At 31.8% G+C, this 7357-nt stretch overlaps 1 pseudogene; it reads left to right on the top strand.

Moving 5' to 3' along the window:
• Positions 1–813: 813 nt before the first annotated feature.
• Positions 814–5963, top strand: LOC128186063 (uncharacterized; annotated as a pseudogene).
• Positions 5964–7357: the final 1394 nt, after the last annotated feature.

Genomic DNA, 7357 nt, shown 5'->3' with positions numbered 1-7357 from the left:
TCGGTGATCGTTCGTTTTGCATCGTTGTCTGTTAATTTTGCAAAAGGGGGTGTTCGTTTTGTTTTAATCTGGTTAGCAAGTTTAAAGGATAATTTTTTTGAAAAATTTATAAATATTTTTTTGCAAGGATATATTTTGATGCTAACTCACACTGACCTGGATCCGCCAAAGCGTGTCCACCACCGTACTCTCATCTTTGCGGATTTTAGCTGGTTTATTGTAAATGAAGGAGTTTTTTTTTTTTAATTAGACAATAGTTACTTGTCAGGTAAAATTAATTTATAATTTACGGACGTTTTATCACACGAGTTGAAAAAACAAAGGTGTAAGCAGGTACTCTGGTGCAGACATTTTATTCTTATAAATTGGCAAAATGTCTCAATTTACATTAGTGTAAATAACAATCTTATGCGTTATATAGATGTTTGCATAATAAAAAAGTAAGGATTATTTAATTAAGATATTTGAATGTTTGAATCAGTAAGATTCGTTTATCGATCTTCTCCCATCAAATATTAAATAACCTTATATCCATTTTTTTTAAATTATGAATGCACTACTTGATCCCCATAGAAATTGTATGTCATTTAATATTGATCAATCAATATTAAAGTGTTTACAAAGTTATTATCTGGACAAGCAATTGACTTCAAATCTTATTCAGAACAAACCTGTATAACAAACCTCGTATCGTCGCATGCATCGTGTATCTACTTGTATATATTGCCATTATGACGACACTGGGTATTGGCTTTAAATCTAATTGAGATCAAACTACTTCAAACTGTTTACATTTAAAAACATCGTTTCCTTGCGTGTCTTCTGTGTACTTGTCTATTTATAGCCACTATGACGACACTGGGTATGGAATACAATGTACATGTACGTTTATACTCGGCCAGGCTTCGCGGAAAAAATCAGAAATCGATACAAGATTCTCCACCGGGTAGAATTTTGCAACCTCAAATAAACGCGATCCGCTCTACCTGGAGGATTTCAACCACAAGACTGGTTAGGTAAAATTGGCTTTAATCTTGAACTACAGGTAATGTCAGTGAATGATATACCTAGGAATTCATTTAATGACATGGAGAAGGAAGGCCCTCCTCCGGAGTACTCGCCTTCATGCAGCAATAATGGCGGACATCCAAATGATGTTTATGGGGATGGAGTAGTGACTGCGGACATCGTTCAGGAACACAGTTAGTACTATTTATATTTAATAATAAAAAATAATGAGAAAGTCGGCAAAATTAACAACACCATAATTTTTGGCATTTTTAACAATCTTATAAAATAATTACATAACTCTCATCGAATCACCAATGAATATATTCAATTAAAATGATTTCATAGTCAAATACTTTCATAATAAAACCCATGTTTTGACAATGTCATTTTGATTAAATATTTTGCTTATCATAGTAATCCTACCTGCTTTAAATTTCAAAGTTTCATATTGCAATGTTTAAAGCATTTATATTCTTTTAACGTTGATAGATCCACCCCCGGCGTACGATGACATATTCGTTAGAACTGTGTCACCTGTCAGGAGAGAAAGATCTTGCGGAGAACCTTACTACAGGGATGACAGGAATCTGTGGGAAAAACTCCACGACTGGTTTGAGATGTCCAGTATGTTTTATAGAACACCAACCTGTTTAATTATAAATCTTCATTTGTATTTTTTTTTCAACCAATGTTGCTGTTTGAATGATGTCGTATTGCATTCGATAGTCAAAATACCCGCTAGCATTGATAAAATTGAAACAAGTCTCAGAATCAATTGTTGGGTGAATTTTATGAAGGCCACCTTACACACTTTTGAGACCGCTATTGATGATTTACGATCTCTGTAATAATGTATCATCAGCTACATTTTTCTGATTATTTTCATAATGTATGTACCATTTAAGCGCCTTGTTTTAGCTTTGTTATAATAATGATCAGACAAGGCCAATAGGCATACAGACTAGGATCGTGCGATCTAATATTGTATTGCACTTATATACGTTGTCGTGAAATTTAAACTCTTATTTATATCAATCCAATAATGCTATATTTACATGGAAATACAACACATGCCTGATTATTTGTGTATTTTATCAATGATCTATATTATATATGTAAGATATTTTTTCAGTTCTCTAGCAGATTATATGGCTTGTTGTATTAGCCTTTTCCTTATCCTACATTGCTTATGGTAAGTTTATTAATTGAATTTAACTTTAATTTTTGTCATTTAAAAAAAATCAAAGGCTCTGATTTTAGTGATTTGGTGTACGTTTTCACCACCCACGATGTAAAAAAAACTATTGTTATGATTACACCATTCTATCAATAGGTATAAAATATAGTGGATCCTGCAGCGTAAAGAAATACAACAAAAAAGGGAAAATGATTGATAACAATGACATAACTGGATTGATGCAGGCTGAAGGAGGCGTCCTCTGTGCCACCGTTCTATTCGTGTTAATGGTTCGATTGCTCATACTGAGGGATAATCGCCGTACTCAACGAAAGTTGAAAATTGATTTAGAAGGACAGAAAAAATGTGGCGGTTATCTATTTTTCATTGGAATGGGTTTATACATTGCCAATTTTGGGCTATGTATAGGAGGTGGGCAAATCATATCACACAATATCCTCTGGGTGATACTCAATGATTAAAAGTCTTGTTATATATGGATCAATTAATGTTTATGTATCCCGCAAAGTGTTAACACGTACATGTATAGTCCAATTATTTCATTTACTTTAACAGGAGCGACAAACATCATGAATTTATACACGCAAGAAACCAACACAACAGTGCGCTGTGACTCAGAGTTTTATGATTTCTACTACCATGCCAAGATAGGGGAGCTTGTTGTGTTAATGCCGTACGCCGCCTATATCATATTTTCTCTGGTTTTCATGATGTCCATTCAAAGTATGTAGTGGTTTATTTTTGCGTATCCTGCTTTTATAAAATGTTCTAATCACTGTGATTCCTAAGAACATTACCTTATCTATAAGTAGATATGGTTAATATTAATTAATTAACTTGACTCACACTCAAATTTTCTCAAGTAAACGTACAGAACTTGTTGTTTATACTCATTGGATCTATTCTGAATACAAATCATATATGTTTTATCCAGATGTATATCTTTTAGTACATATTGTACTTAATGCATTGCCTTAGAGGCATAGTAACGATTTGATCCATTTTTTCTCTCCATTTTTTAGTGTTCAAAAGGCTTCAGTAAGCCTTTTCTATCAGTCAACCAAAATTTGAGTGTCAGATGTCGAGTGCACAGCAAGGTATAGAGCTCTTTATTTTTTGTCATGAACACGCTTTTTTTTTTATCTACCGGTTCGTTTTAAACATGACTAAAAAGTAACAAACGTTTGTTTTATTCATTTTAGGCCTAAACGTACACAGAATATTCTTTTTATTATTCAAAATGGGAACAAAAACACCACATAAGCTTTGTTTACGCAACAAAGAATTGGGAGCTCTGTATCTTGCTTACTTTAATTTTGGATGACGAATTGCAAACAGTAAAAGCAAAAAAAAAAAATAACTTTTAACCAGAGAAGATGGATGAATAAGGCGTGTAAAATGCCCATATGAGAAATGATTAGATACTGAAAAATTAAAATACCATTAAATCTGATTGATTAAAAACAAATTAAAAACAGTTTATATTTAACGTAACATCGGTTAGTAAGCCTTAAATATTTTAAATACTTGTAATAAGTTGATTTAAACTGGCGTATACGTGTCAAAACCTCCAAATAATGTCATTTTTATAACTTCAATGCCTTTTCTTTTATAGAGTGGGTCTAATCTCCATAATTTTGTCATAATCAACATGCAGTTTAATCGTATTCAAACCAATTTTAATCAGCAAAAATGTGGAGAGATGACCTACTATACTTTAAAAATGTCATTTTGTAGCCCAACAATTGAACGTTTTAGAAAAATACTAAAATCCGTAAATTCGTAGTCAATGCCTCATATAGCATTTAAACAACGCACTTTGTTGTGAATGAAATGGCTTAGTGGTTAGAGCACCAGACAATAGATAACTCTATAGAACTTGGATTTTTAGGTTGTGGGTTCGATACCACCAAAACTTAAGGATTTATTATTTTTTCCTATCGTTTTTTTGAAATATTTCATACTGAATATAGTTAGAAACAACCCCTTTGTAAACTAGTATTATAGCATCTAAAATATATTTAATTGAAAAAAAAAATGATAAATTTGAAATTGTATTTCACGACTCAACCAAATGGGTAGTTGCGCAATCTTATTCACCATTTTCTTTGTGACCACTGACCATTTTTCAAATAATATATATGTACAATATGACTACTTTAGATATTATTTGAAAAATAATATATGTCAGAAAGGACACTATAGTTATTATATCAGTATTGCAACAATTTGATAGAAATTAAAAATCAGACCGACTCTAAGCTCAATGACATTTTGATTTAAAAGTTGGACGTGTTTAATGCAAACACAGACTAATGTTATCGCTACTATGATCAACTATCACCTATTTCAAATAGAGCAATGGTTTATCAGACGCAAGCTACGACGCTGGGCTAAACTTCTGGATGCTGACCAAGATGGCGTCATCAGCCAAGACGACATGATGAAAACGAATGAGAAGTTGGAACGGCTTCGTAAACTTGTTGGTGCAAGACAAACGGCCTTATCCGCCTCTAAGCAGAAGAAGTGGTGGGACGATAATGTATTCAAGCGAGGACCCGGGAAAGACATTCACGTTGAAGAATACGTCACTTTCATGGAAGGAACGTTGGGAACTGGACCTCCGCATGATAGGGCTAACAAAATCAGACCAGTTGTCAAAAAATGGTTTGACTTCTTCACGACTGAAGAATACATGAAAAAAAAGTTGATTTTGGGAGAAGAAGATTTCGTAAAATTTTGGACTATCCTAGATAAGGGTGATGACGAGAGCCACTACAAAAGAATGTATATCAAACATTTCCCCTCACCATTATCCATGGGTGATATCATGGAGGACTTTGTTGCATTTTTGTCACATCCTGATTTCTTTGATGAATACAGCAACAGGGTGTTTAATGTAGTGAAGCATCGACCAGAGGGCACGTGTTGTAAATTATAATTCGTCAAACTTTGACAAAATACCTCTGTTTAAGATATCATGTAAAAGATATTGATAATTTTGAAAATTCTCAAAATTGGAATTATTGCAGAGATTATTGTGTCGGGGTTCCTTAAGAACAATAATTTATGTGTTGTTTGTTTGTTTTTGATTTCATTGTTGTTGATTAGTCATTAAAGTCGGCAACCACATGGAAACATATGGATAAAAATATCTTAATATGTTCATAAATTCCATAACCAGTTTATGTTATATCCAGTTTTCTGTAATATCCACAATTGTAAAATTGTTGAATATTTGTAAATGTATGTGGATAAAGATATTTCGGTGTTTATACTGAACAATTTGTTTTTTAAAAATCACAAATACTTTTTTGCAAAGAATTTTAATTCATGTTTTAAACATTTGACCCAACAAGTGTTGATCAGTTTGTATAGTCTGTAATGATATGGGACTTATATTGTAACATACATTTTATATTGTTTCGGAAATGAATGTATTTACAGTGTATTGTTGAGTGTTCTGTAGTTTTGTGCAATCACATGTTTGGTGATTCTATCATTTCAAATGTAAATGAGATTTGTTGTGTTGTACTGATAACAATTTTAAAAATTTAAATGATGAACTAATTGATTATTAGTTATTACTATAATATGCATTATAAAATATGATCTTTTTTGAGATGGTTATCAACATTTTCATTTCCAAACTGTGTATGTTTATTGTAGCACAATATTTGACCATTACATGTTTGTATGAATACCTGAAAATAAAGAAAGCTATTTAAAAATCTTAATGATCATTTTCATCGGTTGATCAAAAGTCGCTAGTAAGTAGAAATATAGCAGCAAATAAAAGGTAACATTTTGGATGATCTTATAATTGAGAGGTGACATCGTTATGAATCACATGCGCAAAAAATATTATGATATATTAACGTGTAACATAATGATTTTTTTAACATGTGAAATCTGTCATTATGTAATAGATGAATTATAGATTGTGTTAAAAAACTTAATGCTTCCAAATAAAGACAGGTATGGTTAAATAGCGACATTGTGAAAAAACGAGTTAGCGGTTGCTCACACGCTTTTCCTCTTTTTTTTTGGGGGGGGGGGGGGTATTTTTCCAAAAACCCACGAGACCAATAGAACTTTTTTTTTTTTTTAAAGATTTATTTACAAAGACAAAGACAGCAGAAATAGATACAAAGGATACAAGTACACATATCTCACAATGTAATAGCTTGTCTCTTAAAGAGAAAGAACATAATGTAGGTCTATATATTATGCATATAACTCTTTACAAATTTATTCAAGAAAGGACATAATAGAAACAAAAAATATACATGAAAAACTGAAAGACTTTAATATACCTCAACTAAATCAAGAGGAATCAGAAAATATCGAAGGTCCTATTACAAACACAGAAGTTTTCAATTTTTTAAAAACATGAAAAATGATATAAGTCCAGGACCTGACGGATACACTAGTGAATTTTTCAATTTTTTTTGGAACAATATTGGATCTTTTATTACGAGAGCAATTAATAACTCAAACGAATTACTGCATTTTACAGAACCAAATAAGTTAGGAATCATAACTTGCTTGCCGAAAGCTGGAAAACAAAAACAGTTCCTAAAAAAATGGCACCCAATAAGTCTTCTAAATGTTGTTTACAAAATAGCATCAGGATGCATTGCTAATAGGATTAAGTCACTATTAGACAAATTAATAAATAAAGACCAAACTGGTTTTATCAAAGGAAGGTTTATTGGAGAAAATATAAGACTCATACATGATTTAATGAATTATACTGAACTACATAGAATACCAGGTTTATTAATGCTTATTGACTTCGAAAAAGCATTTGATACTATATCTTGGAAATTTATTTTTGAAACACTGGATTTTTTTAAATTTGGACCATCTATAAAAAAAAATGGATAAAGACCTTTTACAATGGCACCAAATCATGTGTTTTGCAAAATGGATTCACTTCTGACTATATTTATCTTCAAAGGGGCTGTAGACAACGTGACCCCATTTCTCCATATCTTTTTTATTATGCGCGGAGATCTTAGGGATTTTAATTAGAAATAATAGGGATATTAGAGGAATTGTTATAGATGGAATAGAATATAAGCTTTCTCAATATGCTGATGACACCTCTCTTATTTTTGATGGTTCGCCTCAGTCTATGGATGG

This window comes from Crassostrea angulata, chromosome 5, assembly GCF_025612915.1.
Source record: "Crassostrea angulata isolate pt1a10 chromosome 5, ASM2561291v2, whole genome shotgun sequence".
Classification (NCBI taxonomy): domain Eukaryota; kingdom Metazoa; phylum Mollusca; class Bivalvia; order Ostreida; family Ostreidae; genus Magallana; species Magallana angulata.
Note: the sequence above shows the minus strand (reverse complement) of the source record. Positions and strands in the feature narration are given on the sequence as shown.